The following is a 12500-nucleotide window of genomic DNA, read 5'->3' as shown; positions in this document are numbered from 1 at the left end:
TGTAATCAACAGCAACTTAAATCTAGATTAATTTGTGATCTATATTCAAAATTTTGTTATAAATTTGCAAATATAATTAGTGTAATGAATTAAACTAGGAGTTCATAGCGTCGGAGAAATTCTATTGCAGCTTCTTCATCTCCAACAACCTGTGTGTAAAATTCTTTTGCTCTCATCACCATTTATTTCAATGGGCCCAGGACTAAGAGTATTTAAATGTTTTGTTTTGGTTTATATACCAAACTAACCGGATGTCGAGTAAATAAATGGATTTTAAATGTAGATCAAAAAAGTCAGTGTTGATCACAAACCATACCATTTGAACTAATGTAGATTACGAGATACACCAGAAACATGTATGTAGATCACATACTACACTGGCACCGATTACACAGCTAATCCAGCAAGCATAATAACCTTAATTATCTAAGACTATGCCTACAACGAGAAATAAATATTTTCAAACAAAGCCATCAATGACAAGTCTCATAAAGGAATTATTTTGAAATGTGTTGATCTATCAGATTCCCATTCAATAAAAATAGTTAATGCAGTGAGGGGACTCATCTTTGGCAAACACAGAAACAGTGCCTGACGTGTTTTCATCTTATTACACCTTATCAGCTAAGCATGATCATCATAATCAATAGTTTACCCTGTGTATGTGTGTGTGTTTGGTTGTTTATGTTATTTATAATATTCAGTGTGGTTAGGGCATTGCACTTATGATCGCAATATTGTGGTTTCGATTCCAGAACTCAGCAGTGTGTTATGTTCTTGAGCAAAACACATCATTTTACATTGCTCTGCGATCACTTTCACTTTTACATCTGATGTGAAAGTTGGTACATCGTGCACCTGTACAGGTAATGTTGGTTTGATGGAGGAAGTGAGCTAATGTACAGTCCAAACATTTGGTCACTATGAACAAGTCATCCATGCATGTTACACAACAAGAATTTGTAGAATCCGTGTCTGTCGCTTAAACAGGAAAGTTTACCAATATTCATTAAAATTCAAAATCCTGTCATGACAAACCCTCCATTTGATCTTGAGATTCATTTAAGTGGCCATTGTCTTCCCACAATATGCTTAGTCATGTGAAATGTTTTAATATGTTTGGAAATGAGTCGTAATTAATAAACTATTAATTATTATTACTAACATAAACACACTCACAGACGCATCCTGATGTGAATAATAATGATGACGATGATGATGATGATGACAATTGTTTTTATTTGCCACGAAGGCATCACATGAGGAGACATTATAACAACAACAGTAGTGATGATGAGGATGACGATGATGATGATCATCATCATCATGACCATCATCTCCTATAATTGCAACCAGGACGACGGAAGAAGGTAGTGTTAATCTAAGTGGGGTGGGGAAACAGGCATAAAAGGAGGGGACATGGTAAAAAAAAAGAATGAAATATACATTTAAATAATAATAATAATAATAATAATAATAATAATAATACCGATAATAATTTATTACTTTATTGCCCACTGGGGACTAAACATAGAGGGGACTAAACATAGAGGGGACAAACAAGGGCAGACAAGGGGATTAAGTCAATTACATCAACCCCCAGTGATTAACTGGTATTTATTTAATCAACAACCCCGAAAGGATGAAAGGCAAAGTTGACCTCGGTGGAATTTGAACTCAGAACATAACGACAGACGAATAATAATAATAATAATAATAATAATAATAATAATAATAATACTTTCTTTATTGGCCACCAGGGCCAAACACAAAACATAGAGGACGATACATAGATGAGGGATAATGAGGTCAAACGTGTAAACAGCAAAGAAACAATGATTAACAAAGAGATTAAATCAGCAACATGCTCCCCCAAAAGGGGGGAGTTCCACCGTAAGATGACCAAAGAGACCTCACGCACTTTGGACCCCTTAACACCAAAGGTTCCACCGGAAAACACCATCTCCTCTCTCTTCTATTCGGCCTACAGGCGCACACTTAGAGTAGGCCCATTCACACGGGCCATTCTTGCCAATTCCCCCACCTTTCAATGAACTTACTGGGTGACGGTACCTCCCTCTCTATTGTTATCATGTACAGTGTTTTGTCTTGGTATACAAGATGGGCTACAACAAATATTCTGCTCAATACTACAGATTTGCTTGTCAGTTGTTTGACCTTAACCAGTTGAGCATGTCCTTTAGTGGCTGACAATATGTGCATCTCTGATCACAAGCAGAAGTGGTTGGGAAGCATCATAGCCATGTGTTGAGAGGGATTCTTTGGGGTTTGAATAATTCATCTCTGGAAACATGGGTGTTTCATTCAACATCCTTAAACAACCTCTATTCAAGAACTGCTTGAGCGGGATGGGCTACTCAACCAGAAGAAAATTCCAACTGGACCCCACCTGCAAGGTCATGCACTGTTTATCTCGATATGATATCACCATGTCATGCACATATGGTTGTGATGCACATGCCTGGTGTACCCTTATCAGATGGGTAGTCATGATGGGTGTACTGGGCTTCGTATATTTTACCCCAGCGTCACTTTGATGGCATGCACTGCTCTCTCACTCAATAATAATAATAACAACAACAACAGCCCACATCCTATGTACAACCCAATGATACAATCCACAAGTACAGGACACACTCTGTACAGTAAATATCCAATAAAAGAAACAAACCCCACGACATGTATTTTCCAGGTCTGATACCCAACAGAAAAATACAACTCACATTACTTGCACAACATACAATGCAAACACTAATGCAGCAAAAGACTCAAGTTAACCCCATAACAAAATAAACTGATGCAATACAATTTAGGGAAGAGTCTGTACTCTACCAACAACAACAACAAAAATGAACATACAATGTTGCACACATCCCAGCAACACGGAGCTGTAGCACTGATGCAGTAGAAATTTGCCTGAAACTATCAAACATTGAATAATAATAATAATAATTATAATAATAATAATAATAATAATAATAATAATAATAATAACAACAACAATAATTGAATTAATCATTTGTTTTAATCATAGCCACAAGGGTGATATTGAAACGATAAAAACCTTTCAAGTGGTAAACAAACAATCATTCTGTTGACAATTATCCAGGCGAATATTTTTCTGTCTCTCTCTATTTGAATTAATCATCATTCTATTTATCTGTTGATTACCAAGATTTTCCCCTCATTGTAGCCAAGTCATTAGGATTCGTTTACAACTTTTACACATACAGTCTGATTAATTATTCCGATTGACGCCTTCATTTCTGACATTGACCCAAATTATCTCTAAGGAACCGACATTAATTGCTAAGATTCATTCAATAATAAATTAATAGCCGAAGATATAATTCATATAAACGATGTTGAATTGTAACATTAACGAGGAGTCGCATACATATAAGAATAAAATGGTGGGATGTTTTGCAAAGGACTTGCACGTGCAAGTGCTACCAGTCGAAATTTCCGCATACCGGAAGCCAGCAAATGTATGGGGTCATCAGGAGAGAATGCGTGCCGTTTGGGGGCCTAGCTCAAATCAGTTAAAATTGACTCTACACTTTTATATCAAGGAGGTGAGAGTAGCCGTGTTCTATAATCATTTCCTTGTTTCAGTCATTAGACTGTGGCCATGCTGGGGCACCACTTCGAAGAATTTTTAGATGAACGAATTAACCCAAGTACTTATTATTATTTTCTTTTTGCTTGGTACTTATTCTATCAGTCTCTTTTGCCGAACAGCTAAGTTAAAGGAAATGTAAACAAACCAACATTGGTTGTCAAGCAGTGGTGAGGCACACACAGGCACACACACACACACCACACACACACATACATATGATGGGTTTCTTTCAGTTTCCGTTTACAAAACCATTTACAAGGCTTTGATCGGCCCGAGGCTATAGTAGAAGTCACCTGCCCAAGATATCCCACAGTGAAACTGAACCCGGAACCATGTAGTTGGAATGCAAACATATTACCACACAGCTATACTTGCGCCTATATATGTAACTCTTGGTAAATTAGGGCTTGCCTACATATGTATGTGAAGAATGGAACCTGCGAACGCTGAGGAAGAAACCTTCACAATTCAACTTAGAGGAAGCAGCAACACCTTGTGAAGTCCATAGAGCAAGACGAGGCAGGCAGGACATCTTGGTCATCCACCGAATCTGTCTCCATCACCTGTCATCTTGACCTGGTCTTGCCACTCGATTGAAGTTGGTCACAGACGAGAGAGTGAGGTTGATGGTGTGCAAATCTTCATCGTGTAAGTAATTAGTCATCATTTACTCAGGATGACTGGATGGTCCTCATCGTTCCGACGGACGAACATACGTCTGTGTACTGGTTTGGGAAAGATTTTTGCGAGGAAATCTAAGAATTGCTCAGGTATCCAAGTTTCCTTCCTCCACATCATAATTGATGTTTATCATAGGCATAGGAGTGGCTGTGTGGTAAGTAGCTTGCTTACGAACCACATGGTTCCAGGTTCAGTCTCATTGTGTGGCACCTTGGGCAAGTGTCTTTTACTATAGCCTCGGGCTGACCAAAGCCTTGTGAGTGGATTTGGTAGACGGAAACTGAAAGAAGCCTGTCGTATATATGTATATATATATATGTGTGTGTGTGTTTGTGTGTCTGTGTTTGTCCCCCTAGCATTGCTTGACAACCGATGCTGGTGTGTTTACGTCCCCGTCACTTAGCGATTCGGCAAAAGAGACCGATAGAATAAGTACTGGGATTACAAAGAATAAGTCATAGGGTCGATTTGCTCGACTAAAGGTGGTGCTCCAGCCTGGCTGCAGTCAAATGACTGAAACAAGTAAAAGAGTAGGTTCATTTACAAACAAACTCTCATACAAGAAACATGAAAATATGAAATTGCAACATTTTCTCCAATTTCAATGTCATGTAAAGCAAAATGTGAAACCAGTTGACTATCATGAAATTCTATCCTTTAAAATATACTAAATATATATAAATTGTATGCATTTTCCTTCTTTTATTACCTCTGCCTTAGCGAAGGGAGAGGTTTTGTTTTCAGTTGTGTTTGTTTGTTTGTTTGTCTGTGGACAAGATATCTCAAGAACCGCTGGATGGATTCAAATGAAACTTTCACGAATGTTTGGCCTAGTGACTGGCACCAACTGATTAGATCTTGGGGTCGATCTGGTACTGGACAATGATTCTGGATTATTTTTCCTGTTTTTTAATTTAATTTTTGAGAGCAGTCAGGTTCGTTTTTAGCTTTCTCGTTTGTGAGAGTATTCGAGTTTATTTCAGATATTCTCATTTTAATAATCATCTCTGGCTAATCATTGTGAGGACGTTGGTGTTGCCTTGGCAGAGTTTTGCACTCTCTGAGTGCTCATGTTGTATATTGTTTTCACTACAACTCACCACCTGGGGAAAATTTCTTCAACAAAAATTTGTTTTTATATTCTTCTTTAAGGACTTCTGGTATACTTGACTGAGGAAAGAAGGCCATGAATGACCTGTCTTTTTTTGCCTGTCCTTCTAACTGTTGTTTCACCTGTCCACCTTTGTATCGTCTATCTGTCCGAATGTTTTATTTTGCGTTTTTGTTCCATTTCATATATATATATAGGTAGGTACACACATACACACGTATATATATATATATATATATATATAGGTAGGTAGGTAGGTAGGTACACACATACACACATACATATATGTATATATATATATTTGACTTAGAAGTTTCAGCCAGTAAGCCACCGTCAGGATGGTAGTCTGGACATGTTCTACTCTATCCACCATCAGGTCTATTTCTGATTGCCTGTAATTCTATGGAAGGCAACCAAGGTGGATGTGGCCAGACTGTGGCAGTTTATGGTTGAAGTTACTGTCAGTAATATCCTTCTTGAAGAATAATAAACTTGTATTCTACAAAAACATAGAGTAACCCATCAGATAAATGCAAAATTGTTTTTACCACAAGTGAACATAAAAGCAAAGATTAATGTATGTACACACACCTATATATATATATATATATATATATATTTGGCATGTTGGACTGCTGAAATCTACAGGTTTTTTTCATTCTCTCTCTGTATATTTTCTCTTATTGCTTTATGTTGAAGAGCATAGGCTCGAAACATAAAAGACTTTTTCCTTTTTTCCGAGCGTCAAACTAATACACTTGATTGTTGTGTCTTCATCTTTTGTTTTTCTATAAATTTCAACTGTATATATATATATATATATTTATATTTATATTTCGTGCATGCAACACACGTGTGTGCACGCAGTCTTGGTAAAGTGCCAGAATCCGAAATTAAAATTCAGTATCTTTCTAAATATATTCTGATATTAAGCTTAAAACAAATTATCTCTGACATATTTTCTGATTAACAAAATTAATTACTTTTTTATTACGTATGAACGATAGAATATTTCATCATATATGTGTCTCGTTTTTGACATTACTGACACTACAAAATGGTGGTGGTGGCGGTGGTGGTATTGAAAGTGTTGTTGTTGTTGGTGGTGGTGGTGGTGGTGGTGGTGGTAGTGAGTCTCTTGAATTAACGTAAAAGTCGTGGACCATTTTACGTACATCTGCTCCCTTGATGTAATTCTCAGAAAGAATCAACAGCATACAGTGTGCAACAAAGGATAGGACCGCATTTTTGTTTTTAACTACGAATGCAATCCCTCTCATGGGCTTCTATACAATATCCACTCACTCAATTTCAATCAATCAAAAGCAAAATCAAAATCAAACTCAATGAATGGCGTCCGTGCTAGCAGGCTGCAAAGAGCACCATACGAGCGTGATCATTAACAGAGCAGTTAACCGGCTTCCATGCCGGTGGCACTTAAAGGGCACCATTCGAGCGTGATTGTTACCAGCATCGCCTTACTGGCACTTGTGCTGGTGGCATATGTAAAAGGATTTGAGCAAGGTTGTTGCCAGTATCGCCTGACTGGACCCCGTGCTGGTGGCACGTAAAAAGCACCCACTACACTCTCGGAGTGGTTGGCATTAGGAAGGGCATCCAGCTGTAGAAACACTGCCAAATCAAGATTGGAGCCTGGTGCAGCCATCCGGTTCACCAGCCCTCAGTCAATCGTCCAACCCATGCTAGCATGGAAAGCGAACGTTAAATGATGATGATGATGATGATGATGAATGCACAGGTCGATCTGAGGCCATTAAAAATAACATTTCCTGAAGATACCACAATGAGAGAATGAACCCAAGACATCTCAATTTCAAAGCGAATTACTAAACCGTCCGGCCATTATCTTTTATCTTTTACTTGTTTCAGTCATTAGACTGCAACCACACCTTGGAGAATTTTAGTCAAACGAATCTCCCCCCCTCTTTTGTTATATATATCATCATCATCATCCTTTAACGTCCGTTTTTCATGCTAGCATGGGTTGGACAAATATATATATATATATATATATATATATATATATATATATAATATATATATATATATATATATATATATATATATATATATATATCTTTTATCTTTTATCTTTTACTTGTTTCAGTCATTTGACTGTGGCCATGCTGGAGCACCGCCTTTAATCAAGCAACTCGACCCCGGGACTTATTCTTTGTAAGCCCAGTACTTATTCTATCGGTCTCTTTTGCCGAACCGCTAAGTGACGGGGACATAAACACACCAGCATCAGTTGTCAAGCAATGCTAGGGGGACAAACACAGACACACAAACATACACGCACACATATATATATACATATATACGACGGGCTTCTTTCAGTTTCTGTCTACCAAATCCACTCACAAGGCTTTGGTCGGCCTGAGGCTATAGTAGAAGACACTTGCCCAAGGTGCCATGCAGTGTGACTGAACCTAAAACCATGTGATTGGTAAGCAAGCTACTTACCACAGAGCCACTCCTGCGCCTATGATAAACATCAATTATGTGGAGGAATGAAACTTGAGGATTCTGTTGTTCGACCAACTGAATTATCTGCTCTTGGATTAATGTAAATGTCGCTGACCATTTTACCTACATCTGTTTCTTTTATGCAATTCTCAGGCAGAATCAAAAGCATACAGTGTGGGACAAGAACATATCTTTTTTAACTACAAATGCAATCTATTTGATGAGCTTCTTTACAGTTTCCCCTTACTCAATTTCATTCATAAGGCCAATGAAAATAACAAAATGAAATAACCAAAGATACCACGCATTCTCTCAGAGCCAATAAAATATGAACCAGTAAATATGTAAAATATCTAGCAACACTGGGGTTGATGCCATTGACTCATACCAACCCACAACATTGCGCAAAAATTTGAAACTAATGTTTCAGATTATATACACTCTATGTGTGCATGTGTGTATATATCAATATACATTTATATATGTTAAGACGGTGCACCAGCATGACCGCAGTCAAATTATTAAAACAAGTAAAAGAATATATATATATATATATATATATATAACGAAATGTTCCCAAGATAAGAGAGTCTTTCTAATCTAATGTTGTGGTTGAGCTGTTTATTATTTATTATTATTACTATTATTAGTAGTATTAGTATTGTCCCTTTGATCCTCGGTCGAAAATTTGCTTATTATTATTGTTGTTATTATTATTATTATTATTATTATTACTATTTTCAGCTTCGCCTTGTATTGCATATTATTTCTCCATACAGGGGTTTTTTCAATGGCGGCCCATTTTCGCGGGGTTCCACTATTTCCCTTCTCTCTCTCCCTCTTTTACGTTGTCTGCCATTCCCCCTCTTCCTTTGCTAAGAGCATTTTTAAGCCAGCCCGTCATATTCCCGTGTCAGGCCGAAGAACGAAATGTTCCCAAGATAAGAGAGTCTTTCTAATCTAATGTTGTGGTTGAGCTGTTTATTATTTATTATTATTACTATATTAGTAGTATTAGTATTGTCCCTTTGATCCTCGGTCGAAAATTTGCTTATTATTATTGTTGTTATTATTTTTTATTATTATTACTATTTTCAGCTTCGCCTTGTATGCATATTATTTCTCCATACAGGGGTTTTTTTCAATGGCGGCCCATTTTCGCGGGGTTCCACTATTTCCCTTCTCTCCTCCCTCTTTTACGTTGTCTGCCTTCCCCCTCTTCCTTTGCTAAGAGCATTTTTAGCCAGCCCGTCATATTCCCGTGTCAGGCCGAAGAACGAAATGTTCCCAAGATAAGAGAGTCTTTCTAATCTAATGTTGTGTTGAGCTGTTTATTATTTATTATTATTACTATTATTAGTAGTAGTATTGTCCCTTTGATCCTCGGTCGAAAATTTGCTTATTATTATTGTTGTTATTATTATTATATTATTATTATATTACTATTTTCAGCTTCGCCTTGTATTGCATATTATTTCTCCATACAGGGGTTTTTTTCAATGGCGGCCCATTTTCGCGGGGTTCCACTATTTCCCTTCTCTCTCTCCCTCTTTTACGTTGTCTGCCATCCCACCTCTTCCTTGCTAAGAGCATTTTTAAGCCAGCCCGTCATATTCCCGGTGCACCCGCCCTTGCCCACCCCCACCACAAATACCGGATATCTCTATATTTTTGCTCCATCTATACCGGATGTCGCTTCTCCCACCACCATTATAGGTGTCTACTCTTCGAACCCCCCTCTTCAATACGCTATTTCACCATGCATTACCCCTCTCTTGATATCCTACGTTCTACTTGCCTAGAACCTGTCATCATTTCTCTGAACCACCCCTCCCCACTGGTGCTCCCCTATATTTCCCCCCCCCCCACATAAAAAGCACCATCCGAACGTGGCCGATGCCAGACCCCTCTGGCACCTGTGCAGGTGGCACGTAAAAAAAACCCACTACACTCGCGGAGTGGTTGGCGTTAGGAAGGGCATCCAGCTGTAGAAACACTGCCAGACTAGACTGGAGCCTGGGGCAGTCCCGAGCTCCCCAGACCCCGGTCGAAACCGTCCAACCCGTGCTAGCGCGGAAAACGGACGTTAAACGATGATGATGATGATGATGATGATATGTACACACACACACACATATATATGTACACACACACACACACACATATATATGTACACACACACACACACACATATATATGTACACACACACACACACACACATATATATGTACACACACACACACATATATATGTACACACACACACACACACATATATATACATTCACACACACATGTGTGTGTTTTTATACAGAGTATCTCAGAAAAGTGTTTACAAACATTGAATCATTATAAAGTCAATATTTATTAAAATACATTTCGTTTTTTCAATTTGATAATAATTCACAGACGGAATTGAATTATTTTACAAACACCTGTTTCCAAACTGATGACTGTCCTGATGCAGACGATATTGATGACGCAAAGCAATGGAATCGTAAACAACAATAAAACACAATTTCATTTGGTATTTGTGTGCATTCTCGTTTAGTGGCTGCTTTCAATTCATCAACTGTTGCTGGATGTTTTGCAAACAACTTGTACGTGCAAGTGCTACCTGTCGAGAACTCCGCACACCAGAAGCCAGCATGTATATGGGGTCATCAGGTGAGAATGCACGCCATTTCGAGGCCTACCTGTCGACAGCATCAATGCATGCCGTTCAAGAATTTGGACCTGGAGATCTCTATTTCCAGCAACTTCGAGGGCCACCTCCTAGTGTTGTTGGGCGTCAATGAAGGGCCCTCGACTACAACACGACGACCAAAGTTTTTTTTTCCAAGGTCTGGGGTCTCCCACCCCTAAGCCCTAGACTATCACCTAATCACCCTTACCCATCTTGTTGCTTAACAACAACAACAGCATCAATGCATACCAGCCCCACTTGCTAGATCTACTGATTATTAAATAAAGCTCAACATTCTTCTAGCCATCGCTCATCGTCTCTTTTTAACCAAATCCAGTGGCTAACCTTTTCCACTGCAGTTTGGATATCGGTCATGATAGTATTTACTTTTGTATTGTAAAATTTATCTTTTAAGTATCCCCATAAAAAGTTAAAGGTGTAAGGCCTGTTGAACGTGGAGGGCATTCTGCTGAATCATTTTGTCTAATCCTCGTGCTTGGCAAAATCCTAACAAAGTAGGGCTTGCCATTACTATGGTGGCATGGGGCTGCCACATCTTGCTGAAAATAATTCTACATCTGCAAACTCCTCTTGAATATTTGACATGAAAGATTGTCCCAATACTGTCAAAAGTAGTGGTCTGTTTAATCATTTCGATGATAGGCCACACCATAATGTACTGCCAGGGACACAGTATCCCTACAGTTGCACCTATTTGATGAGCTTCTCTACAGTTTCCACTTACTCAATTTCATTCATAAGGCCAATGAAAATAACATTTGCCAAAGATACCACAGCAATTTTAGCAAAACATATTAAGCAACACTAATAACAAATCAAAAAACATAAAAATATTGAAGATGCCAGGGAACAAAAGAAGAAGAAAGAAGACATGTACCCAACACCAGAGCTGAAGACACCTCCGAAAGGGGGGGGGGCCCTGCCACATCAAAAAGGTCGAGGAGTAGGGGCCAAAACCGGACGTGGTTCCTCCTGATGATGTCTTGAACTAACTGGATCCTATAAAAGAGCTGTTGTGGTAGCAGACCACGAAACACAGTTGAAATTCCTCAAGCATTTGATGGTTTTATAGATATTTCAAAATTATGATGTTACGATGTTAGGTGTTTCCATTATTTTGTCCAACTCCTGTGTATAGAATTGAGTTTAATGTTAAATATGCACAATTAGTTCATACATTTAAACCTTAATGCACAAACCATGCCTAACACTATTAAACTACACGCTCCGGAATGTATTTAATATGGAGTGATGATAATGATAGAACTTTTAGTTAATTGTCACTAAGTGTGATGCTTATAATTGAACACATATTTAGCGGCATGCCATTCTATGTGAGAGTGTAAATTAGTAATGATAAATATATGTGGACATATATGTGTGAGTGTGTTTCAGTGAGTGTATGATATATAATTTCTACATAGAGATTTATACAAATATATGTAACATGTAACCATCATGTTGTAAATATAATAGTGTTTTTAGCTATTTATTTTGCATCACCTGTATACATACGTTTCTGAGGTTGAGGCATCTTCACCTTAGGGTTTTGTGTGTCTGTGTATGTGTGTGTATACATACATACATACATGGGAGACCCCTTCGGTCATGAATGACTATGGGATTGCACCTAGAAAGTTACCCTCCAAGGTACAAGTCTGGGCTATGCATACCAACCTCCCCTCTCCACACCACTGATGTTATCCAAGGGAAAGGCAAAGGGGCCGATACAGCTTGGCACCACTGATGTCACAACTCATTTCTACAGCTGAGTTAACTGGGGCAATGTGAAATAAAGTGTCTTCCTCAAGAACACAACACGCAGCCCGGTCTGGGAATCGAACTCACAACCTCCTGATCGTAAGCTT

The sequence above is a fragment of the Octopus sinensis genome, linkage group LG5 (assembly GCF_006345805.1).
Source record: "Octopus sinensis linkage group LG5, ASM634580v1, whole genome shotgun sequence".
Classification (NCBI taxonomy): Eukaryota; Metazoa; Mollusca; class Cephalopoda; order Octopoda; family Octopodidae; genus Octopus; species Octopus sinensis.
Note: the sequence above shows the minus strand (reverse complement) of the source record.